The 27255-nt window shown below is 40.4% G+C and overlaps 1 protein-coding gene across 1 annotated transcript in view; it reads right to left on the bottom strand.

Moving 5' to 3' along the window:
• The window catches only part of SLC14A2 (solute carrier family 14 member 2), a 505451-nt gene that overhangs the window by 412938 nt on the left and 65258 nt on the right, over positions 1 to 27255 (bottom strand). The window contains exon 2 of the mRNA XM_045459753.1: positions 25890 to 25945. The gene's annotated coding sequence lies outside the window, so the exon portion shown is untranslated. The remainder of the gene's footprint in view (positions 1 to 25889; positions 25946 to 27255) is intronic.

Raw genomic sequence — 27255 nt, 5'->3', positions numbered from 1 at the left:
TGGAGACTGCTTGGGATTCTCTCTCTCTCTCTCTCTCTCTCTCTCTCTCTCTCTCTCTCTCTCTTCTTTTACCCTGCTCTTACATGCTTTCCCTCTCCCTCTCTAAAATAAAAAATAAAAAAAATAGACATTTTTCCAAAGAAGACATACAGATGGCCAAAAGTTACATGGAAAGATGCGCAACAAAATTTATCATCAGGGAAATGCAAATGAAACCACAATGAGATCACCTCACAATTGTTAGAACAGCTATTATCAAAAAGACAAGAAATAGCAAACATTAGTAAAGATGTGGAGAAAGGGAACCTTTGTGCACTATTTGTGGGAACATACATTGGTGTAGCCACTATGGAAAGTGGTGCAGCCACTATGTTTGGAGGTTCCTCAAAAAAATTACAAACAGAACTACCATATGATACAGAAATCCCACTTCTAGTTATTTATCCAAAGAAATGAAAGTTATAACTCAAAAATATTATCTGCACCCCCATGTTTATGGCAGCATTATTTACAATAGCTAAGACATAGAAACAAACTAAGTGTCCATTGGTGGATGAATGGGAAAAAAATGTGATATATATATATATATATATATATATATATATATATATATATGGTGTAATAACAATGGAATATTATTTAGCCATAAAAAGAAGGAAATTTTGCCATCTGTAACAACATGGATAGACTTTGAGGGCACTAAGGTCAACAAACAAAAAAAGACAAAGATTATATGATCTCACTTAGTGTGAAATCTAAAAAAACCAACAAAACACCCCAAAAACTAGCTCATAGATACAGAGAATAGTAGCTGAGAGTACTGGTTCTGAGTCATGAAGACCTGGTTTTAAATCCAAGCTGGGTGAACATGAGCAAGTCACTTAACCTCTACACGCATGCTTCCTCGTCTGTAAAATGGCCGTGAAAACAGCTAAGAAAATTATTGTTAGGATTAATTAGGGTAATGTTTAGAAGTACTTAGCACACCTGCAAACTCTCACTCACAGTAAGCAATAATAAATTTGACTCTTAGTCATTATTTCTCATTCCTCCATTCAGCCATCCTTCACTGAGCACCCACTAAATGTGCCCGGCCCCATGCTAGGCCAGGAATCTAGCCCAGGATAATTACTACAACTGAATATTAAATTTAGCTTTTAGCTTCCTGGCTGCCAAGGCCCAAAGGGCCATATTAATTATTGCTAAGGTTTTTTTTCAGAGCTCAAGTTTATTCAGTTCTGTGATACTTCTACAAGAAGGTTGATACAAAAAGGTTTAAGCTCTGAAGGAATGGCCATCTAATTACGGACTTTCAGATACCAAGACAACCATATGAGAATGACATCTCAGCACTCAATAGGCTTAAGCTTGTGGTAGCACAAATCAACCCATATTGACAATACCCCACACATCCCTGCACTTCCAATATAAACTAAAAAATATAAACTAAACATAGAGGTGACCGTTGCAACATCTCACTCTCTGAAAATAGGATTGGTCCTCCTAGCTGATGAGAAAAATATGCAAGTTTGGTCTAATAGAGATGTGACCCTGACTATAAATTATTCTTTTATAATTGTAAATACAGTGCTTAAGAAATGAACTTGCATGGCCAAGATGCACGTATGCATTCATTTAGTCTGATCTTGAGTAATTCACATTAATAAGAAAGACACAGGGCCCCATCCTGCCATATGCTAGCAGTCACTTTACTGGACTCGAGATAGAATCAAAGTAATTGCTCCATAAAGTAAAGCAGTTAGTAATAACCTAAACTCCAAAAGCCCTTTAATTTTCTGATTCATATCTTTAATCAATTTGCAACATGGAGCAATTGAGTTTTCCCTCTAGTTTTCCCAATTGTTTGCTCAAAAGGGCTGCTCTGCTGCCTTTGACTGACGTGACATTATTGCATTTATATTGACTTTTACGGCAGTTTTTACAACATTCGAGGTGCATAAGTTACATGAAAATGTAGCACGGGAACATTTCAGGATGAAAGTAAGCCATAAAGAGAGTGCCCGGCTATAATGTCTGCAATTTACAGTGTGAGGACTTTACAAATGGAGGAGAGCAAACCAGGCCTGGGCTTGGCGTCATCTGCTTCCAAACCCCTCAGGAAATGGTCCAAGCTGCCTCCCTCCAGACCTGGACCTGAAGAAGCCAAAATCGTGATGGCTGCTTCAGGCTTTACTGTGCCGTGAGGTGCTCTGAAATACTTTCTCAGACACGTAGGACCATTTTCTAGTTTCAAAGCCGGAGCAAGGGAAAGTATGGGGAGAGGATGCTAATGAGGCATGTTTGCTCTGAAAATCAAATAAGTGAACTGAGGCCTACAGTAAACCAGGGGATGGTTTGAAGATGACACTACTACTGGTTGGTTATCACCTGTTCTCAGCTGGCACCTCCATCTCTGCCATTCACTTTTTACCAGGGACCTGGCAGGGAGGTGGAAACAAAGGGAAGGTCATTTTCCATCTATAGATCCTCATGTCCACTTCTTCTCTAATTGAGATGACACTTTTTAACTCAGGTCCTCAGCATCTCCTGCCTCATTGGCTCCAAATCTCCAGCCCCTTGCCTCTCCTGTCCTCCCTTGTCTTTTCTGAAAACATGTCAAGTGGCTTCCCCCTCCTTCAGAGTAAGTCCTCAATCCTTTCTTCAGCATCCTGGGAAAACCACACCGCAGCATTTTACCTTTCCAGGTGACTGCCTCCATTCAAACCACACCAGGGAGTAACTGGTCTGTGCACCAGCACTTCACTTTGAGTGTTCCCAGCACTTCTTCCCCTGCACTCCATCATTTCTCTACCTACTAAAACATTTGGAGAGGTCAAGAGCTACACTCTAGAGCTTAATTCCCTGGTTTGAATCTCAGTTGTACCACTTACTCCCTCTGGGACCCTAGGAAAATTACTTAGCTCCTGTGCCTCAATTTCCTCATCTACAAAATGGGTATAATAGCAATACCTACATCACTGGATTGTTATGAGGATTAATTTATTCTATATATGTAAATAGCACTTGGCAGACTAAAGGCTATTTAAGTGTAAGCAGCTATTTGAATGTTGCATTATTCCGTATTTCTTCTTTTAGAATACCCTTTCTACTTTCTCTGCTAATCAAAATCCAATCCTTCCAGAATTAGCATGCTTCCTCCTCAGTCAAGTCATACTAGATTTTCCTGTCAGAATGAGGAGGCACCCTTCTGTGCCTTTGTCACCCCCCCCCCCGCATATGTTTATGTTTTTTACTTAGAATTTTTACTAAGATCACATGTGTTTCTGCCCAGAAGATCATGATTTTCATAAGTAACAGGAGCCACTGCATAAAAGGATGACAGCAGGTGACTGAGCCAACCGTCAGCCTTGCTTGCCTTCCTCACCCCATAGGTTTGCCACCTTTGGGGTCCTGTTGTGGGATGCAAACACACATAGTACAAAGTTAATTTCTGGTATATTACCTGTGATTTGGTCTTCGCTTTGAAAAAGTTCAAAGTTCCAAGGAAAATTTAAATCAGAGAAGCTATATCAGTCCTCTTACACCTACAGACCTCCTGGACAGACCTTCTGGTAAAGCAAGCTTGGAACAGAGGCCTAGAAAGGCGGGTCCAACACTTTCCTACCTAGGGAGGATCTGGGGCTGGCTGGTGGTTAGCTCCAGAGGTACATAGAGCTGACTGTACCACCCGGAACCAAAGAAGCCAATTCATTAGCAGCTACCACTGTAGAGATGAAAGAATAAAGTCCTTGGTCAATGTTCCTGTTGGGAAACCTTCTTTCAACATGTGGCCTTTTTATCTTAGACACACCTTTAAAAAAAAAAAAACACTCCTCATGAACTAGGAGTGTCTTTATTTTAGTCTTTCTGATCATGTAGTTAATGCTTCTATGCTCTTGTGGGTTCTAAGGCCCTTGAGGTGGGGGACTATGCCTTTTAGGTATCTACTTTTGAACATTTTTATTTTTAAAATACTAAAACACAAACAAAAAAGTCACTGCTAATCTGACTTCAGAAAATTATATGAAATACAAACCAAGAATGTGACCCTTTCCACCACCCCAGCCCCCATATTGCTATTAGTTTCATATAAAGTCTTCCTGTTTCTCTAGTTGCCTCTCTCTTTTTCTCCACTCTCTCTTACTTAAGTCCCATCTGACTATCTATCTTTCTATATCTATCTACTTGCCTACATGCATAATTTATGCATATAATCCCATAAACATACACACATAGTTAGCATAAAATTTTGGCCTGCAGAATTTTTTCCCCATTTAATGCTCTATCCTGAACATCTTTTCCCAAGTCATCTGAATCTGCCTCATTTTTACCAATGCTTACACTCTTAGAAATGGAGTATTAAGTCAAGAAGAATGGGCATTGTGGGGTAGTAAGCCCTCAAATTCTGCAACAGTACAGTGCCATCTTAACTTTCTGACATGGCTTTCTGTACTCTAACCTCTCTCTCAGATAACCAGGGGCCTAACTGTTCCTTGAACAGGGGATGGCTTTCCATGTATCTTATATTCACCTCCTGCGCCCCCCTCACTCAGTGCCCCGTAAGGTGCTATACAAACAGCAAGTGCTCAATAAAAGCCTATTATAAGAATGAATGGACATGCAGGAAACCCAATATAATGCTACCAGTCAAGACCATAACCACCTGCTAGACAGACTGCATATGTAGTTGAGGGACTTTCTGTGTTGCTTTCAGGAAGTTACTGAGCTTTTTTTTGTTTCCTCAGTTTCCCATTCATTCAGTAAGTCTAGAGACACTGGTTTGTCTCCCTGGAGACCTTGGGTGGAATCTGGTATTTCAAAGTGCTTAATGGTGCTGCTCAGTAAATAAAAGATGTCATTAATATGCATGAAGCTATTTCATCAAGAGGCCAACAGAGCAAATTTAAAAGCTATCTTCAAGGGAAAAGAACTAAACTGCCATTATCATGCATACTAATAACCACAATGGAAGTCTGCAGGAGCCAGGACAATGCACTCCCTGGGGCCCCTCAGCCTGTGCTGAAACCTTAAGGTGCCCCCGGTCTTGCTGTCAGCTTCTAGGAGAAGGGCTGGAGGAGAATCATCTTTTACCTCCAGACTCCCACAAGCAGGACGGGAGCTCTCTGCATTCCAGGGCTGTGCTTAAGGGCCCTAAGATGATGCATCTAATGGTTTCCGAGAACTGTCCCTAACAATATGAAAAATTAGATGGGAAACAGCCAATGCATGGGCAAGAGAAAAGCTCGAGAGGATTTATGATTTGCCACCACTCCAAGGTCACATTTCCACTCACAGACATGAGAAATGGGGTGCGTGGTTAAGGCAGAGTCATTAGGAGTGAACTGAGCACACTGTCCCGACTGATGAGTTAGCAACAAGCTGGGAAAAGAGGTTAGGGGCCTTGGGCTGCCATGTGACCTTGGGCAAAGTCCTTATACTTTTGTCACCTGGAACCTACACCTTATCTCATCTATACTTCATCCATAGGAAATCAAAACCACCGTCCTGAGGATCTTCTATGTTCATATTAGCAAGGAGTATAGTGTCTTCCTCTTGAGGATTCTTCTTTAATTACCCAAGAATTGCCAATGGGGCCAGTTTTCATTCAAGTGTCAGGAGAACTTAGGAGACTGATGTGTCCATTAAAGGTCCCCAGTTGAGCTGCCTTTGTTTCTATTATTACCACAGGTACTGCTGTTAAAAACATTCCCACCCCACAGAGTCCCCTGTGTTCTTTCTATGGATGAGATGATGCCCTCAGGAGTCCAGATCCTGTGATAGGTTGTGGGAGGAGGGTCTCCTCATTTGTGACCCCCTACTACTAGGCTGTCAGTGGTTACACACCCATGCCCAGCAGCACTATTTCTGGGCTCTCCCCCAAGACTTCCAGGGCCTGGGGTGAAGACCAGAGCAATACTTCCAGATAGGTAAAGTCTTTCTTACTAAGAGATAACATTTGACCCACTCCAAGCTAATATACATGGTCTAAAGGGGATGTTTAAAATCTGAGCCTCCCAGGGGATCCCTTGGCACCTGTGTAAACTTACTCATCTCTTCTCCAGCTAAACATACTACAGAGTAACAAAAGGGTGCAAAGATTTATCCCCTTCACATTTTAGATTTGCCTAATTGGGAGGGACCACCTTTCTGTTCAGAAAAGAGGCAAATTTAAAGGGTTCCAAAGTTACCTTCTGTACCCACCTATACAGTGAAATAGCAGATAAATTCTCTCATTAAAAAAAATAAGTTCTACCTTTCCAGTTATTTTGCTCAATGTATAATGTGCTTTACTAACATCTTCTTCATCTATCTAACTGGGAGGTTGTAAAGATCAAATAAGGCATTGGATGAAAACATGCATTTTGAAAAGTAAAAAAAAAAAAGAAGAGCTAAATGATAAATACAAGGAATTTCTATAAAAATGATGCATTCCATTGGAAACAGAGTTTGGTTCTAGAAACTCTGGGTTGACTTCTAGGCAGGTAGGTCCTCCCAAAAGGCAGTAGATAATAAAAATTGGTTCTCTGAGGGAGCTCAGGGACAGAGCATGCTTGATTTGTGATGCAAACACAGAGAGGAAGCCAAAAGAATGGAAAGATGAATGAAAGTAGTTACAAAGACAGTATAACTAATATACAATATCCATCTCCCACTTAAATAATTGCTGCTCCCTTATCTTTTTCCTCCAAAATTTTGTATATTTCTGAAGTCACTTAAACACTCTGGAATTCACTTTCCTAAATGTCAGTGAGGTAGACAGACTAAAGTCAGTGGTTTTCTTTTCTTTTTTTTTAGTCATAGAATGTCTTGTGTGAACAAAGACTTATAAGATGACCAATACATGAATCCACTGAAGTAGAGTGTTTGAATACTCTAAGACACAAATGGTAATCTTCCAACATCTGTTCATACTTTACAGAGTAGGAGATGCTGCCTTACCTAGTGAGTTCACCATGAGCCCTTTGTAGATATTTTAGGTCAATGGTGTTTGGTGCCCAAGGCCCAGATCCTCAGCCCAGGACTGTATGTACAATTACACTGAGTTTCTTGAGTAATCTAGCACTGTTGAGCAGATGAAGGAATTTATCTAAGTAATCAGCACTTAATTTTTCCTAATTTTTCAAACAGAGAGAATAATTGACTCTGGCCAGAGGTATAATGTGAAGAAATTACCTCTGATAATGCCTGGAAGGCCATAAGCAGTCTAGACAATGAATATGTCAGATAGACTTTCTTTATCTAATATTAAGCCTGCATTCTCCTAATGAGCTAATTTCTCACTTTTCTGATAGGTAGCTTTAAATTCACCCCTTACTCCAAAAAAGCAGAAAAAGCCAGTGTTTTACAGAAAAGAAACAATTCCACTTTACTGCATAAAGGCACTGTAGCTTTTGGGAAATGCTTTTAGGTGGGGCAGTGTGTGGGTGGAGAGTGAAGAGCACTTTCCCAAAAATGTAAAGACAACCTCAGGAGGCAATAAGGCTAAGACACACTTAACAAAAATCAGGCCAGTAAGCCAAACTTAGAGTCATAACAAACATATGGCCCCATCACAGCTTAACTTTGCTTCTCTTGAGTCACATAGATTGTCCTTTCTTCATAAATCTTTTTCATGACCACAGATCCTAAAGCAAAACCATGAAACAGGGGAGGTTTGTGTTTGGTTTATTCCAATGCTGCACTTTCATCCATACCAAGAGAAAAAGACACCCACTCATCAGGAGCAAAGAACCACATAATCTGTACATCAACAGGTTGGTTTGGGGAGGGGGTAGTTTGCCGTGAACAAGACAGCATCCCAGTAACATGCTTTTGCCAGGCAGGTGAGATTAGATTAGGAGAAAGCTGATCATAAGAGGCCAACTTGTGGAATCTCCTGAAACACACAGGAATCCCTTCTACAACATGGCAGAAAGATGGTCACTCAGGTTCTGTTTGAGCCTCTTGACATACAGGAACTTCCTGCCCCTCCCATATGCAGATTCTGCTGTTGGACCACTCTCTATGTGAGAAAGTTGTTGGAAAGTAGAATGAAACTAAGGGGACCCAACATTTCTTGTGGATTTTTTAAATTAAAAATGTTTATTTTTTTTATTTTTAGAGAGAGTGTGAGTCGGGGTGGAGGGGTGCAGAGAGAGGGAGAGAGAGAAATCCCAAGCAGGCTCCACGCTGTCAGTGTAGAGCCTGATGTGGGGCTTCATGAGATCAGGACTGGGCCCAAATCAAGAATCAGATGCTTAACTGACTGAGCCACCTAGGCGCCCTTCTTGTAGTTTCAAAGACAGATGCAAGAAGAAAATGTCTAGCCAAAAATAAAGCATTTTGAGTATTAAAAATCTCACGTAGCCATTTAAGTTGGAGGAAAATTGTGTAGGAAGTCAACCTGCAACCTCTCCTTTCATAGACCCCCTCCTAAACCCACACAGCACTGGTAGCCTCTTCCACATAGCTTGGCACTTGATAATTTTTTAAATTATCTTATCCTTTTGTGGTTTCATGGCTGTGCCTCACAAGTGGGTATACGGCTGCTTAACGGTATCTTCCATGACATCCAGCCTGGAGCTAGCTGACTGTTCTTTAAAGACCTTGGTTACTAAACCAATTAAATGGAACATATTTTTAAAAGTGACAGCCTAGAATATATTTAAATATAGTCTCCTGATTGGGTCCCAAAGATATTGTCTACAGTGTTAGCTTGGTGTATCTGGGTTTGCCAAATGGGTCTCCAAAGCTGGAATCCAAGTTGGTTGTTTCTTCCACATCTCTAAATGGTCACTGAAATGCCAAAGAATTAGAACATGGGTTGAGATGTGTTATTATGATGACCTCATTGATCCTTCCCTTTCTGTACCTGCAGGTTCAGTCCTGGTCTAAGCTCTCAGCATTTTGTGTTTTTTATTATTACATTGGGCTCCTAGTTTAAATCCTTCAGCCTGGTTCTCAAGGTGTTATGTTAGAGGTTTCCAGCTTCACCTGTTGCTTCTTCCCAGAGAAGTTTATGTTTCTTCTTTGGTAACACTCTTGAGACATGTACTCAATTATTTGAAGGATTGTCTTCACTACCACACTATAAAACTCCACATGGGCAGTAGCTGCACCCTGGATATTCACTGGGCAACTCACAACACTTAGATGTTCGATAACTACTTAGTGAATGAAGGACCTAATTCCCCATGTACACCCCACAGCATGACATAACTGAGGTGTGCACCACTCTTCAAACTGGCTCCCCACTCTCCTGCACTGTTATTGGTCATATCATTTGCTATTTCATCTAAATTATAGCCATATTAGGAGAAAATGCCAAAGATGTTGTGAAGACAATGACTTGGACATAATTTGAGTAATGAGAAAACAAAGGTCAGAGTATACTGGCTTGAGATAAGAAAGGATTTTTAGGGTCATGAGCTGAGAAAGGCCTACCATCATCATAAGAATACCAAGATTTTATTATTTCAGTTGTGCCTCTGCATTATACTGCAACCTTGGCCAGATTATTTAGACTCTCTGTACATTTATTGGTTCCTTACTTTGTGATGCTTGGATAGCAATGCCATTCTACTCTATGACATCTATGAGTCTGTGTAGAATAACTGTAAAACACCCTGGGCTTTGGCCAATACACTTACTTTGTTTTTGTTAAATATTTAATATAACTGCAACCTGGGCTCAAAAAAAATTTTTTCCTGCCGGAGGTATTAACACATAACAATTTATTCCAATAATTTGCACAAATGACATTAGGAATATATTTTCTGGAAAACAACAGATTCTTCAAAATTCTCTTTGAGTCCTCCTTCCCTGGCTCTCTGTGAGGATTGGATTTAGTTCAACATTTCTTAAAAGTCTTTCATATGCCAGGCCCCATAAGGAGTAGTTGAGGGAAAGGAGATCTCTCTTCAAGTATCTTGCAACAGGCAAAAGAATGCCCCCCAAAGATATCTACGTCTTTATCCCCACATCCTGTGGATATGCCACCTTACCTAGCAAAAGGACTTTGTAAATATGATAAAGTTAAAGGCCATGAGATGAGAAGACTTTCCTGGATTAGCCTATCAGGGTGGGTACAATCTAATTACATAGCTGGAGTCCCTTTCCTGATGGTGGTCAGAGAGGGAGGTATGTCTACAGAAAAATGGTTGGAGAGATACCATCATGCTATCTCTGAGGCTGGGAAAAGGAGTCCACAAGCCATGGAATGAAGGTGGCCTTTAGAAGCTAGAAAAAGCAAGAAAATAGATTCAGAGCTTCAAGTATGAAACACAACTGTGCCAACACCCTAATTTTGACCTTTTTTGGACCTCCGACCTGAAAAATTATAAGGTAATAAATCTGTGTTGTTTAAGCCACTAAGTTTGTAGTAACTTTTTATGAAAGCAATAGAAAATTAACACAGACCTCATGAAATAACAAAGTAGAAACAAAGGGAGAAATCATGACAATCTAAGGACATCTGGGATAAATTCTGCAAAAGTGAGATAAGTCAGTAACATCGATAATAATGATAATGGTTATAATAATAATGCTTAAATAACACTGAAGAGCATTTGTGTAGTGCTTGAGATATGTTTTATTATTGATACCATTTTATAGATGTGGTAACTGAGGCACAGGGGTATTAACTAACTTGCCCACGTTTATATAGCAAATACATGCAGATCTAGAATTTGAAACCATGTTCACTCCATAGGGTTGAAAGATCTCACCTGGGAACCCAGCAGCAACTTTCTAGATTATGGGAGATTTTGCTGGACCTTGAACTGGTAAGTAGGGTTTTGAGTGAAGAGACTAGTCAGACCACCATGTGGAGGAGTTATGTGAAGAATGGCATGGGGACACCACTACGGTTGGGGGAAGGTGAAGAATGAGTTGGCATCACGTACAGTGCCAGAGGGTGTACTAGGAGAGACAAGTTGGAATAACAGGTTCAAAATAAATCACAAAGCTCTGACCATGGTAGGCACTGGGTTCTAATTTGTAGGTAGATGGGAGCTATAGAAGTTTTCTACATGGAATGAGATGGTAGAACCCATTCAGCTTTTTACCTGATCTACCAAGAAAGCAAGAATTGGAAAGCAGTGAGAAAAGGCATTTATTTGTTAAGAAGTCTTGTCTATGGGAAAAATCACTGGCTTGAGTCTCAGGAGATCTATACTGATTATTCGCCCCTAAAATTCTGAATTTTTTCTTCAACATTAAACTCCTTAGTTATTAACTCCTGATTTCTAATCCTCCAGAAGGCAGGAACTGGGTTCTATCTGTGTGTATCTCCAGCACCTATTTTAGGGCCAACTCAGCATAGGGGTTTCTAGAGAAGAAACTGATAAATGAATGAACAGTCAGGTCAAGTAATGCATTCCTGAACTTCTTTTATTGGAGATACATGCCTTGTCTGCTTTCTGGAAAGACTGTAGGCCAATAATGCACAGAGCAGACGTTCAGGAAACATGTGTATGCCAAACCAAACAGTCTTGCTAAAAATTGGAGAGTATCCAGACACCAGATTTCAGCAGTTTCCGTGATTTCTGCCCTGGGAGATGTGGTGATGGTGGTGAGGGGATGTGAGAGCTGGGAAAGGCCAGCTGGCCCACCAGGCCTGCTTTCAACTTTAGGAACCACTGGAGAGGTAGACTGGGCCACAGGCTCAGGGGCTGCATGACCATGGACCATCACATGACAGGAGTGCTGGATATCGAAGGGGTGGGGTCTGAGAAATGCAGCATCCACGGAAGACAGCCTGAACTAGTCTGTATGCACTGGGGTGTCTCTCTGCAGCCTTCCAAAGAATCTGTCAAGGCCCTGAACTCACTGAGTGGTGAATGCCACTGTCTTTCTTATAGAAAAAGGTGAAGGGTGGCATTTTACATCAGAGTATGATGAGAGTCAAAGGCAGCCTGATGCTAGGGAAGAGGGGGTTCTGTGAGGGACACTCTGGACTTTTGAGAAGAGTGTCTCTTCACTCCCACCCCACCCCTCACTGAGAGGATTTGGGGGCCAAAATCAGAGACCCTCATGAAAAAACTCCCTTCCAGGGGCACCTGGGTGGCTTAGTCGGTTAGGCGTCCAACTTCAGCTCAGGTCATGATCTCATGACTTGTGAGTTCGAGCCCCACCTCCGGCTCTATGTTGGTGGCTCCAAGCCTGAAGCCTGCTTCGGCCTCTGTGGTCTCCCCCCTCTCTCTTTGCTCCCCAACCCCACTTGCGCTCGCTCTTTCTCTCTCTCTCTCTCTCAAAAATAAATAAAAACATTAAAAAAAAATTTTTAAACACACAAAAAACCTCCCTTCCATGAGGAACACTAAAAGGCTGTGTCCTGAGGTTATGGCAGTCACTTGGACATGACCTCTGAGTCACTGAGCATCCAAAATAGTCCTAGAGAGGCTGAAAGAACCAAAAACCACAGTAGGCCTCACATGGTGGCAGGAAGGGGAGGGAGAGTGTCCCACATGAAGGTATAGCCAAGACAAGTCTCCCAGAATTCATCCTCAGAGGTGTTGGTAATAGCTCCACCTCTAGAGAAGTTTCTGACAATTACATTTATTGACAATCGTCCCTACTAGAACTGCTGTCATGGTAACTTGACAATAGATTCTTTTTCAATGACCCTAAATATTTTTCCTTCTCTTTTTACTAAAATACAATTCAACTTTAAAGAAAATGTTGTAATAATAATAATAAATCACTCCATATCCTGTCACCCAACACAACCCCTATTGTCAGTGTCTTTTATTATAATTCCTCTAATCAATGACAGATTTTCTCTTGTCTTATAGAAGGGACATTCCCAATGAGAAGATGAGACATTCTTCATAGAAGAATTTTTCCATTATCTACTTAAAGTGATACAATCTACTTTAAATGGAGCACAAAGGATCTATTCACATATGAACCTAGAACCTCTTTTTCCTACTGTGGAATCTGGCCTGGCCCCAAGCCTTGGGGCAAGTTTTCTGAAATTTAGCAAATTGAAGTAATTAACACATGCATCTTGTTAAAGTAGGAGCAAGAGAATGTGGCTGACAGAAGCATGGAAACAATAGTGCATACCCATGAAGATGAAGTCTGGCTTTCAGGACTGGCACTTACATTTCACTGTAGTCTGAGCCTCGGATGGCTTTCCATTATGCTCCCATTGTTCTCGGCACAAACCAGATCCAGATAGACCAGCCTCCCATCTTCATGCCTGCACCCTTCCTCTCTGGCATCTTCCCTTTCTCTCTGACCATCCAGTGCACAGGTCACAGCTGCAAAAAGCCATTCTTGCCCTTCCAATATGGAGATTGGAAAGGCAAATTTGTGCTTTCCTCAGACTTCCTTCCAGCTAGGGGAGGCCTTGTGACCCCTTTATCGTCAATGAGACATTAGAAGTTGCTTTTGTTGGAGACAAGTTGTCCTGAAAAGCATTTTTCTTACCTGCTGGAAGGAAACAGATAGGCTGGCACCAACCTTTCTCCTTTCCATCTTTCTGCCTTGAATACAGATGTGAAGTCTAGAGGTGCATGGCCTTCTTGTGACAAGAAAGTGATGGCACCTGAGGGCAAGGGCAAGTGAACAATCTCCCTCCAATTGAGCTGTTGACTGTGTACCAGCAGCTGCCCACCTCCTGAGTCTTACTAAGAGAAAAAAATCGACTCCCCCATTTATTTAAGTTGCTGTAAATCAGGTTTTTTATTACTTGCAATCAAAAGTATTTTTAACTGATGTAACCACCCTCATTAGCCTCCCCTAAGCAATCCAACCTGAGAGGCTATGTATACAATGGTTACAAATTTGGATTTTGGAACCAACCTTAATTTTAAATCCTGGATCTATCACTGACTAGCCAAATAACCTCGACCCAGTTTCCTAATTGCCAGAAGCTTCATTTACTTGTCTATAATATGGGAATCACAGTGGTGTGTGCTTCATATAAATGCTGAATGAGATAATGCACATAAAATATTAAAACAAGGACTGTCAGATAAGTGTCAAATAACCCTGGTTTTCCTAGCAGAAGTGCTACTATCATCCCTCAGCACCCATTGAAGACTGAGATTTCTAAACTCTTCCTGTGTCCTGCAGCTGGCTCACTCCTCCCCTTCACAGTGCCCCATATTTGACTCTGCACTGAGAAGAGAGAATCCAGAGTAGGTACTCCACCCATTTGCCCAGACTTGCCCTCGTGGACCTCCACTTGGGGCCTAAGTTGGACCTAGATGTGATAAGCTCTCACAGTTTCTGTTTGGCTCCTAAAACTTATTTGGGGCCTCATTCTACTTACCCTTCAGTTTCCTTGAAGGAGGAACTTAGAGCAGAAAGAGGGAAGGAAGAGAGTTATGACTCCATTTTCCATTCCCCTGCTTCCGAGTGGCCCCAGATGCTCTGGCTGTTGCCATGGCAGTGGACTCCGAGACACCACCACGGCAGCCACTTGGTCTCCCTGGCACTTCAAGGATGGGAAAAATAAATCATTCAAAGAGTCCCTTTCCCCCTTGGGAACTGGGGATTATGCTGAAACTTTATTATTACTTTAAATAAATAAATTACTCCCTTGAGGCCAGATGAAAACTTGCTCTTATTAAATTTTTTGAAGAAGGAAAGCAATTGGAGAATAAAATCAAAGGTGACCAAATGGATTGAAGTGGCTCCTCAGAAGCTGACATAATAGCAATTTGTATTTATATTATGCTTCTCATCAAAGGAGCATTTCACAAAGGCCCTGTTTCCCCAGAGTTGCCCCATGGAGCTCGACTCCAACACAGAAGAGCCCAAAGTCTTGGGGGTCTGCCAGTCTCCAAAGCTCAGCCTCAGGCTCTGACCACAGTGGATGACCTCCTGTCTCGACCTCAGGGCCAGCTTAGTTTCAGAGCCCTTATGGAAACTTCGAGAAGGCATCTATGTCCCTACTGGACAGTGGGAAAGAGAATGGCTGCCTCCCATGGAAGAACTTCTAGTGAAGACAGGTCATGAAAGTCTAATCAGGGGCTGGTTGATCTCTCTCTCTCTCTCTCTTTCCCTCATACACATACACACACACACACACACACACACACACACACACACACACACACACTGAAAACTTCTGGAAATTAGAGCCTTATCCGAGATTAAGTTTCCTCCCTGACCATCAATTAGCAAAGACCAGGGACTTTTTATTGTGTTTGGTTTTCCCCAAGTGTTTCAGGCATGCAGGCAAGTGATAAAAGACTTTTTGTTTTCTTATAGTCTAGATGAGAGACAAGACACCTACATATGTATATAAAGTAAAGCATCTATCAAAGGAATGTCTTTTATTTGTTTCCACAGTTAGGGGTTAAGTGTCCTTCAATGAAATACCTGCACAGGTGAATTGATGAAGAGAGAGGGGGGATCAATGTGATGGTAAGTGAAAGTTTCCAGGTAGGAATGATCACTCTCCCTGCGGAGTCAGACATGCTTTCACTCCTCAATCACAAAAGCAATTTAAAAACTACAGCTACCGTTTATTGAAAGCTTTTTTTTTTTTTGGCACTGTTGTAGAATTCAATATGTTTTAAAAATTTTTTTCACCATAATCATTCTCATAGTACCACTTTACAGATGAGGAGAAAGGAATTGTGACTTGTCCATGGACTTGGTAAGGCTGGTTGGGGGCCCAGCTCTACCTGGCTCCAAACCCATGCTCCTCCTCAGTGCCTCCTGTCTCCCTCCAACCACAGTCTTGCCTCATCTTCCCACCACAATGTCCACATCCATACTTGTTCCATGGAAACTCCACACTTGGAATACCTTCTTCCTATTTTATCTAGCAAAATTCTGTATTTTCTTTTCAGCCCAACCCTACCTCCAAAGCTTCCAGGATCCAGGCTATGTTCCAGCATAGCCACCAAGCAAATAATCCATCAAGCAGAGCAGAGAAGGGATCCCACATTGATTAATGTGTAATGGCAAGCGACTCCTACCACCTGTAGCAAGACTGTTTCCCATCCTGAACTTCTATCCTTTGTGACCTCACATGCACAGGGATGGTGAGCGCCTTACAGTCAGAGGCCAGGGTCTAAGTCCCAGCTCCATCAGTGACCACCTCTGATCTTAGGCAGGCCACTAAACATCTCTAAGAATTATTATCCTCATTTGGAAATGGAGAAAATAATATAGAACCCACTTCCTAGGGCTACTAGGAGGATTAAATGAAATATTAACTATTAAAGACTTGGCACTACTTGGAGCACAGTCATGTTGGCCATGATTATTGGCAATTGGTGTGTTGGTAGAAATGGCAACCCTATATGCTTCTCATACGGTATTAGCTTTGGTGAGTTGGCTGAGGCTCTGAGTGGCACTGAGAGGGAAGTAAAGGCTTTTCAGTGACAGCAGCGGAGTGTCATTGATGAGTGCTGGGACATACATATGCACTGTTTAAGCCCCATAAATGGTGGCTTCCCATGAATAGGACCAACTCCTAGGGAGACTGATCCCCAGCAGGTGACATAAGAAGTGTCAAACAATAGGATAAAAATGGTTTGGAATATTTAAAAGAGATGGTGTGCAGTGATATTCAGAAGGGCAGTTGGACTTCTGCAGGCCTAAGTGTCTCTATCTGGGAAAACACTTTCCCACTTCCTCTTTCTTGTTCACACCACCCTTAGCTCATGCCCAACCCCCACATCCATGCCCTCACTCCTTGCCTTTGTCTATGTTAATCACAACTATCCTTACATCTCAGTTGAAATCTCATTGTGCCACAAAGCTTATCTTACCGCTGCAGTCCAAATGTCCCTCTCCTTTCCCTGAGCCCTTAAATCAGAACTGTCTGTATCTCTCACATGTCAGTTTCAGTATGGTGACCTTGCACTAATATTCCATTGTTCACATTTAAGCCTTGATGATTAGTCTGCAGTTCTTCATGGACAGGACCCATGCCAAATAAAGATCTTTGCATTCCAAAACCAAGGTCACTACAGAGGCCAGATGGGGCTGATAACAAGTTTTCAAGCTACATACTTGTTGGACAGAAAGATAAGTAGCAACTAACTGGCCTGGCAGGTCTTGAAAGTTCATAAGACAAATGCTTTCATTTGAAATAAATAAACTGAGAACCAAAGAGGGGATGTTCCTAGATCAGATTCACAGTTAATGTCAGAGCCCAGGCTACTGTTTTTCTACTTGGGCTACGGGAAGTGTTAAGGTTTATAAGAGAGAACCCAAACCAAATTATGCTTCCCACCCTCTCCCCTTTCCCTTTTATACCTTTATCTTAATGGAAGTTCTGAGTTTTGTTGTTTAATCAGAAACACAGTCAAAAATATATGTTCACTTTGGGTCCACTGTGGGCCTTCCAAACTTTGCTATTTTGAAAACATGGACTCTCTAGCCTCAACTTCTACATTCTCCTCTACCCTGTTGAAATACCTACAGTCCCCACAAAGCTCCCCCACCAGTCTTTGCACATCTTTTCCATGACTCACTCCACTTGGCTAGCCTTCTCCCCACTTAGGACTTATTTTTAAGTCCTATGTGAAGTCTTCACCAACCCTCCCAAGACTGGGGTATTCCCACCAAGTGCTGCCCTAGTTCTTTGGGAGAATTCCTCCTCCCCATCTTGTTCATTCCTGAAATATGCTCCAGATGAGGGCTGCCATCTTGATAAGACCCTGCCACCCTGGTAGCAGTGACTGGCCAGGCAGCAGGCACCCATTGAACCTGGACCAAAGTATCTCACTGCTGTGGCCACATTGATTGGTTCACAGAAGACTCCATGATGTAAGATAAGCCAATTAGAGGCTTCCTCCAGAATGCTTCAAGCTTAAACTGATAGGAGGGCACTTATTTTCCTCTCTAATAATGCACTAAAGATGAGAGGTCGGAGGGTCTGGAAGCCATGGTTCCCTCTTACTGGAGAAGTCATTCTGAAATGATGAAGCCTACTGAGAGAGAAGAGCAAAGACAACACTTAGAAGAAGAGAATCTTGGCCATGTTTGATTCTTTATTTTCCCAGTGCAGCTCTCATCCTGCCAGTTAGATGGTTTGATAAAACAAACGTATTAGAAAGCTGAATTGTACCTCCTCCCAAATTCATATGATGAATCCCTAACCCCTAGTACCTCCAGTGAAGGTGGCCACTCAACTAAGATCAGGTGGCTTGGTTTAAACACAAGTGGGTGAAAACTCTTCCTAGGGCATTTTTCCAACTTCCAAACCAGCTATTTGCTTACTCCCAGGAAGGGTTTTTTCCTAGCTCTAATAAGAATGACTTTACCTGGTCAAGTTCAAAATTGCTCTTTTATTTCATCTAATAATATCTGAATTCTAGGTTGGACCACCATTCGTTCACCAAGTATCTACTGCATGCCTACTAGTTATCAGAAAACAGAGAAGCCTGACCACACAGTAGTTTAGGCTGCTATAGAACATCTATCATTGAACTTAGATTCAATGTCCTAACCTTCTACAAGCGTCAGCCTTGGGGACTACTTCTTAAATCTTCAAAAGCTTTGCGGTCTATTTATTCTCGATTGTGTTTTTTGGTTGTTTTGCCTGCTATAATCCTCATGTACTGCTGCCTGCTCACTCCATTCCATTGCAGGGGTGCTCTTTCTCCTAAAATAAAGTTTCTGAACATATTTTCCTGCCTCCCCATACATCAGTAAACCCCTTGCTTGTTTAAAAGTAAACTAAAGTGTTTACTCAGAAAAATTCAGCAAACAGGTTAAAAACAAACAATGAGAAATGTATTAAGCCATAAAAAAGTCTTCAGTAACTGGTATTTGAGGTTTTCAGAGGTGTGAAAACAGAAAACTTATTTTTTTAAGTTCCCTTTGCTCTTCCAAATGCATCTCTCCCCCACAAGTCTCACGTAGCTCTCTTAATATTTCATTCATGGCTTTGATAATCTCCTTCCACCTTTCACCTCCTCTTTTCCTCACTATATTGTACCACTTGTGAAAACTATGGCTAAAAATCAGTTCTTTGTGGTGAACATGCTTCTAACAAATAATTGCCTTTACTTGTTTCTTGTTTCACTTACTGAAAGACTACAGAAAAAACTTGACTTAAACAGCCTTTTATTTAAATAAAATTTTACACACTTATTCATTTAAACAGCACTGCTATGTCTTCTACAAAAATGCAGACAAAAAATATTAAAATTATTTACCGTATCTATCTTTCAATATGTGGACACAAGATAAATTCTTGTGTTGAGGTAAAGTTTTTAAAAATAAACAACAAATAAATTCTCTGACTATAAGTGTCTTTGTCCTAATTATGGGAAAATAGAGAAGAATTCAGTTGTCTGTGGGTCACAATCCAGTCTACTTAACGCTCTAAAAGAATCTACTTTTCTGCTTTCTCAGATGTTCTCAGTCTTATCTTCTCAAAGATTTTACCTTATTTTAATCCAGAGTATTTTTAAGTATTACAAAAATAACAACTAAAAAATGATTCTGAATTCAGATGTGCTTGTAAAATGCTAGATAGAATAACTTAAGTTTTGTGTTTTTTTTTTGTTTTTTTGTTTTTTGGTTTTTGTTTTTTTAAAGCAGCAAGACTCCTCAGATTTTAAAATACTTGCATACCATGAGGACCCACAAGGGATGCCATTGGAAGCAACACTCAAATTTATTTGACCTCCCATACCCACTTTGTGCAAAAAATCTTTTAGGATTAGTGGTCTAGGGAGTAATGGTATGATGTCTCTAATCATTTCAAGTGACTTAGAGAAGGAAGAAATCTTAAAGGCCTAACACAAAAACATTTTTATTTTCTTTTAAAAATTCTAGCTACTACTCTACTTGACTTTAAAACTGCTACTAATTGCCTTAGAGGAAGTGCTGATTTGGGTAGTACCATATGGCATATTCTTTTTTAAAAGGGCTGTATTTAAACCCTTTAATCAAATAATCAAATATTTCATAATAGAGAGAAAATCAAGTCACCAAAAATAATCATTGGAAAGTAATGAACATTTTACCTTCACCACAAATTTGAGATGATGGATACACAAAATGTGGTCTACCCACCCAGTGGAATAGTATTCAGGCTGAAAACAGAAGGAAATTCTGACATATGCTACAACACGGATGAACCTGGAACACATTATGCAAAATGAAATAAGCCAGACACAAAAAGACAAATGTTATATGATTCTACTTATATGATATTCCTAGAAGAAGCAAATTCATAGACATATAAAATAGGAATGGTGGTTGCTAGGGGTTGCAGGGAGGGAGGAAATGGGAAGTTATTGTCTAATAAGTATAGAGTTGCAATTTGGGAAGAAGAAACAATTCTGGAGATGGATGGCGGTGATGACTGCACAACAATGTGAATGCACTTAAAACCACTTAACTATGCACTTAAAGATGGCTAAAATGGTAAATTTCATGTTATGTATATTTTACAATAAAAAAATAACAGTTTGAGGTGATCAGCATATGGTAATCCCACAATAAAGAAGGGTGGGATATCAAGAAGAGAAAGGAGAGGGGCGCCTGGGTGGCGCAGTCGGTTAAGCGTCCGACTTCAGCCAGGTCACGATCTCGCGGTCCGTGAGTTCGAGCCCCGCGTGGGGCTCTGGGCTGATGGCTCAGAGCCTGGAGCCTGTTTCCGATTCTGTGTCTCCCTCTCTCTCTGCCCCTCCCCCGTTCATGCTCTGTCTCTCTCTGTCCCAAAAATAAATAAAGAAGAGAAAGGAGAACCTGAGCAATTGGTATTTGAAGAATATTTAGGGGCACCTGGGTGGCTCAGATGGTTAAAGTGTCTGACTCTTGGTTTCGGCTCAAATCATGATCTCACGGTTCATGGGTTCAAGCCCTGCATTGGGTTCTGCACTGACAGTGCAGAGCCTGCTTGGGATTGTCTCTCTCCCTCTCTCAAAATAAATAAATAAACTTAAAAGAAAAAGAATATTTAAAGTAAATCTCTACTCAGATTTTTCAAAATACATTTTTCTTTAATAGAGTGGGTAAAGTAACATAGCAATTTTGAAGGAGAGAACTAAGGACAAAAATATTTAAAGTCCTCAGTTCCCGGGGTGCCTGGGTGGCTCAGTCATTTAAGTGTCCAACTTTGGCTCATGTCATCATCTCACAGTTCGTGGCTTTGAGCTCTGAGTCAGGCTCTGTGCTGACAGCTCAGAGCCTGGAGCCTGCTTCAGATTCTGTGTCTCCCTCTCTCTCTCTGCCCCTCCCCCACTTGCCCTCTGTGTCTCTCTCTCTCAAAAATAAACATTAAATTTTTTTTAAGATTAAAAAAATAAAAAGTCCTAAGTTCTTAATATGTTAAATTTTGAATATATATGAGACCCTAATGTATAGAAGCAGAGGCCTAAGTAATATCATAGATAGAAACACAAGAAGTTTTTAACCTTGTTCTCAAATAATTTATAATCACACCGTAAGACTCACCCATGAGTAACCTGGAGTCAAGATACTCTGTGCTGATACATATGTATGAGTTATAAATACAGAACTCCAGGCACCAAGTTTGATCGAGGACCCATTTCCTGTTCTTCACACCTACCCTAATTCTCCTAGCGCCAACATTCAGATCCAGCTCCACTGCCTCTGAGAAGCCATTGGTCAATGTTCTAAGCCACTGAGGTTTACCTTTTTAAATCCTGTAATCACACTCTTCCTGTAACCATTCAGAGCCTTGCCCTTTTCTCTCAATGGTTTTAGGTAGACACTGCAACATGGTTAATATATATTTTTATGCATTTTCATGTGTTTTCCCTATTTGGTTAAGATATCCATTGATTTGGGGATGATTAAAATAGTTAAAATAGGAATGAAAGGAAAAAGAGGAAAATGGGTGCTTTTTGTCCATAGTGCGAGAAGGTTTTAAAAGCAAGATATGGTCTAGAGAGAAGGATTTTCTAAATTCCCAAAGTTTCCCTTTGCAGATTAGAAGCCAAACCCAGCAAACTCCATGGTAGAATTTTACCCTCACATTGCAGAGAATAGAGACAACAGGGAGTTTTCTACAGATAAGACGAGAAGAAAGCATTGCAGGCAAGAAAGAAGATAATTTTGTGTAGATACCACAGGATAAGAGTATTGTCAGGTTCTCTGAGAATCAAAGGCCTGGACTTTCTTGGGTCTTGACCAAAGGTGGGAAGTTAGTTCACTGAAACATTAGACTCTAGAGACTGAGGCCTTCTAGAACATCCAGGTTGCTGCTCTGCCCCTCTGCACCCAAGATGGCTAGGGAAAATCTTAAAGTCTGAGAGGGAAAGCTCTGATTTCACATTTCATGAGCAAAGCTTGAGTTCCCATGTGCTTCCATGGGAGGGAGGAACAGACACAGAGTTACTGAGACCTTGTAACACTGGATTTGATGAGAAGGATTAAAAAAAAGGATTAGATGAAAAGGATAAAAACCTCTCCAACATGTATATATTTGATGATTATATATTTTGATGGTGTGAGCAACAGCATAATACCCACAAAAAACAGATGAGATTCTCCATGTGGGAAGCTACCAGCACAAAGTGCTCAGGGACCAGACCAACCTCACTCTGGTGAAGGTAGGGAGAACTGTATATAAGAAAGGCCACCTCACCCCCCACCCCAGAGGGTGTGTCAGCTTTCCCTGCAAACATCTCACCATCTTGGGAGGGGATACAGAGGTGCTTCTTGTGAAAAGAGAAATATTCCTGACAGAGCATTTATATAGTTCAAATTCACAGAATATTTGTCTAAATTAGTCCCAATTATACCTAAGAAACTATTCTAAAATGAAAAAGACTGAATCACCTTTAATTGGAAATTTTAAATCCCTCCTATCACTATGGGTAGAACTGAGGAAAACAGGTATAGAAAAGAAATATATTCTTTTAGGGGCGCCTGGGTGACTCAGTCTGTTGAGCGTCCAACTCTTGATCTGGGCTCAGGTCACAATCTCACGGTTTGTGTGTTCCAGCTCTGCTCTGACAACACGGAGCCTGCTTGGGATTTTGTCTCTCCTTCTCTCTGCCCCTTCCCTGCTTGCACACTCTCTCTCAAAATACATAAATAAACTTAAAAAAAGAAATGCATTCTTTTATTTTTTGACCCACTTAGAGTATGTAAATGCTAATCCCTTTTCACATGTTTAACACAACAAGTAGACTGCAGTCTCCCAGAGATCTGTGCAATGCTTTATGCTATATACACAATAGGTGCCTCTAAAATGTATTATATGAAGAAAAGAAAGAAAAAAATATGGATTTCATTTCTTCCCTGCCTCTCACTCCACCAAAGTCAAGATAAATTATAAAACAGAGAGATTTAAAAAAAATAGCTTAAGAAAAATCACAGAGAGAGTTCTGGAAAAAGAACTGGCATTCAGAAAGTCACAGGGTTTAGTCCTTGGAATATTAATACTGCTGGCCACAGACAGTCCTCCTGCCAAGGTTTCTGTCAATAAGCTGAGGTAAATATCTATCTGGACCAGTAAAGTCCCACAAAAGTAATAAGCAAAGTTTTCAATCCTCAAAAATATTTGAACATCTCTCTCTCTTACAGAGAAAAAACCCCTGGAACTTCTCATAAATGGATATTTCCCTTGGGGAACTAATATCCTCTCCAGGGTCAAACCTGCATTCTCCTGAAGATTCAGTGAGGCAACATTCACAGGAAAGTCAGTTATTTTTTTCTTTCTTATTCTCTTACCTTAAAATTCACTTTGCTTTAAGAAGTCACTGAATATACATTCTTCTAATTGGAGCTTTCACTAGGAGAGAAACTAGGGCAAATTTTAGACAGAGCAAAGACAATCTTAAAAGTTGGCAACCAGGCCAGGGAAGTCTTAATGAGAAAGTTAACAGACTAGCTGGCTTTTTGTTGGTGTGCATGATGAGGTGTGCAAAGCTATTAACAACAGAACTCTGCAAAAAGCAGTGTGGAAAGCAGGTGAATATTGATTCTCTGTCTGAAGCTCATAAATAATTAAAGAGGCAATTGTAGTTTAAAGAAACAGGCACTATTTTTTTTTATATATATAACCTGGCATAGTGGTATTCAGAAACTCCCTGTATTCAGTATCCCATAAAAAATATCCCTCTTATCCTTTAAGAAACCACTCAAATTTCATCTCATTCATAAAGCCTTTCCTGACCCGTCATCCAGCCATCACCAACCATTCCCTTCTCTGAACTCAAAGAGCATTTATTGCCCCCAGCACTCAGTGGGCATAAGCTGTTAGGTATCTTTTTTTTTTTCCTTAAACAAACATGATCCAATAGATGATAAAATCCTCCAGGGTAGGGTTCGCATTAAATTCCTCTTATTATCCCTAGTATCTAGCCTGGAGCCTGATCCACAGCCCATAAGAGTTCAATAAATGTTTGTTGTTAATGATGATATGTTGTAGATGCATCTGAAACATAATCTGGATAAACACAATACAGGAAAAGTGCAAATCATCATCTAACGAACATGCAAGCCAAGAAATCAATACAAGAGAGCTGTCTGAACTCCAAGTGAAAGACAAAGTAATGCCCTTCTCCCTGGCCCAACATCCAACATGGTGATGGATTGTGCTACATAAAATTATCGATAAAGACCAATGTACTCACAATGATTTCTAAACAGTAGCAAGAAATATTAGATACAAAATGTAACATTACAACAAAGGCAGCAGAACTGAGAGACAATATATGGGAGAAACAGACAGATTTGGTTGATGAAGAACTTCTTTACAAATAAGTAACTTGGAATATAATGAAAGCATGGCATTTTCATTTCCTCCTTCTCTATCTTCCCAGCCCAGAGACTGAGATGCTGATTTCTTACAAGATACTTCGAATGAGTGTCACTTGCCTCTCAAACAAAGGAGCAGGAAGGCAAACTTGGGCATTCAACCTTTGCCAAAACAAACTCAACCCTTTAAATGAGTTATGGTCTTACAATATGAGTCAGGTTGCGTACATTCATACAATCCTCATTCACATATACAGAGAGTAAAACAATCTACTTACCTCTTGTCTGAATTCCTATCTCCTTCCACAAGGTTTGGCTTATTAACTTAGTAACAGAAAGTATGGGCCAAATCTGTTCCAGCAGTGAAACTCATCTTGCCTTTCCCTGTCACTCTTTATTCTTTTTCTATTTACACCCTTTCTTTTATCCTGATGGTAGGGGACTCTTAGGGAGAAGGCTCTCTACCACTGTTATTGAATATGTAGGTAACATATTCAGTGCCCACATTGGCCTAACTGATATGAAGCTGTGAAAAGATTGATCAGGCAAACCCAAATGCCGTTGGTCCCCGGGCAAAGATCTGGAGCAAGATGGGAGGAAGGGAAGACCAAGTGGGGGCCACAGGTTGAAATTCTCCCCTAGACTGCATATGCTTTGTTGCTATATGGACAACTGGAACAAGGATAATTAACTTAACTGATAAATTCAACAGAACATTGATAATGATTTGACTGTTTCAATAGGATTTACTAGTTTCTCTGGCTTAATTAACCTACCAAGAAGATTTGAATGAGTGCATTTACTCTTCACCTCATTCACTACCATGTTTATGAGTCACCTTTAAAATTCTGAAGGGGTCAAGGAACTTGCAAAATTAATTGTCTATATAGATACAGCTCTGGCCTGGTTTTTCTTCACTATTATTAATCATTTTCGTGCACTGAATACACTAGCTAAAAGAAATGAGGATTGAATTCCATGGGTTAATCTATGTGTAGCAATAACAATTTCTATAGCCAACTTGGTTTCCTTCACAGCCAAAGGAAGACCAAAACCATCTCATTTCTTTGAAATAATTTGCCTGTGGTATCTCTTTGTGAGCCAAAGTTCTTATTGAAATCAAGAAAGAACTATACATATATAAAGTATTCCTATATTTAGTGAATACAGGAAGCTTCCATTATAAGATATAGAATTTTCCTTCTAGATCCTAAAGACATGGCCTTAGAAGTGATTCATGTACTCACGGTCATTCATGTCCTGTTGGCACAGTAGATTGAGGTGCTCCAAGCCTTTTCTTTGTCTGTAGATAGAGGTGGAAATATTTCAGTGGGATGTACTCATGTCCAGAAACACCCAGGAAAACATGTCCAGAAAACATCCAGTTTTCTAACTGGAAAGAGTCTAAACAAAATACAGAGTTCATTTAGGATGGTTATTTTTTTAGAATGATGGAGGCAGCCTGCAAAATGGTGAGTTGGAGCAATGGTTGCAGCCAGCACAAGGAGGCACTGTGGGGCAGAAAGTGGGATTCCCCACTAGATGGCGCTAGGATACATCTGTGGCACCCATGGGTATTGCTACCAAGGCAGAGCACAGGGACGGGATCAGCTTTCACTCCTTTGTAAGCGAGGCTCTATATAGAGTGCTGTATGGATTAAAGTGAGTTTATGTGGGTATTTCACACCTCCTTAGGTTTGATCTTAAATTGAAGATATACCTGGGATGGCACATGTATATGTTCTTATGAGTAGGATTCCACATGCGGGTATGAATATGGGTGTGTATGAACACACATATACACAGAAAAATGTTAGCTTATATAGACAGATATGGGTTGATATGAGTATAGATATGGATGGAGGGACGTTATTACAACAAATAGAAATCTGGATGGAGAAAGAGGACTAGTTTCTGTTGAATGTACAGTCTGCCAGGACTGTATATTTTCTCATTGGAATGTGACAATAGCTGTGAAAATTGGCTATTATTACCTCCATGTTTACCATAAAGAGGAAATTTCATGAACTTCATACAGATTAAGAAACTTGCTCAAGGTTACAGAGTTGAAAAACTGCAGGGCTTGGATTAAAATCTAGGTCTGCTTAGCTCCAAAACTTTAACACAGTCTTCAAAACCATAATACAGTCATGCTTCACATCACATAGACTTGCAATAGATTTTTGCAATGTGCAAATTAATTCCATACCATAATTGTGGTATGTTTGCACAAACAATACAGACATGTGCATTATACAAAATTAAAATAATATATATGCAAAAGCTTGATCTATGTTGGATTGCAAATATATATATAAAGTTAAATACCACATTCCACTTCCCCCTTTTTACCCCAAGATAATTACTGAAGAACCCTATCATAGAACTATACATAAGAATGAATTCTAATACATGACCCAATTAAAATGAGTCATTTAAAAGAATAGTAAGCTTATTTTAAAATGGATATATCAAATCCACATGCATACATAATTGAATACATTCACTACTTGCCACAAAATACATTAGCATTAAGGTGACACTATGAATTCCATTAATATTGCCTCTTTATGTTGTAGGAAAAGCCATTTCCATTGAGGTGGTTGGAACACC

Source organism: Leopardus geoffroyi, chromosome D3, assembly GCF_018350155.1.
Source record: "Leopardus geoffroyi isolate Oge1 chromosome D3, O.geoffroyi_Oge1_pat1.0, whole genome shotgun sequence".
Lineage (NCBI taxonomy): Eukaryota > Metazoa > Chordata > Mammalia > Carnivora > Felidae > Leopardus > Leopardus geoffroyi.
This window is presented reverse-complemented; position numbering and strand designations above follow the sequence as displayed.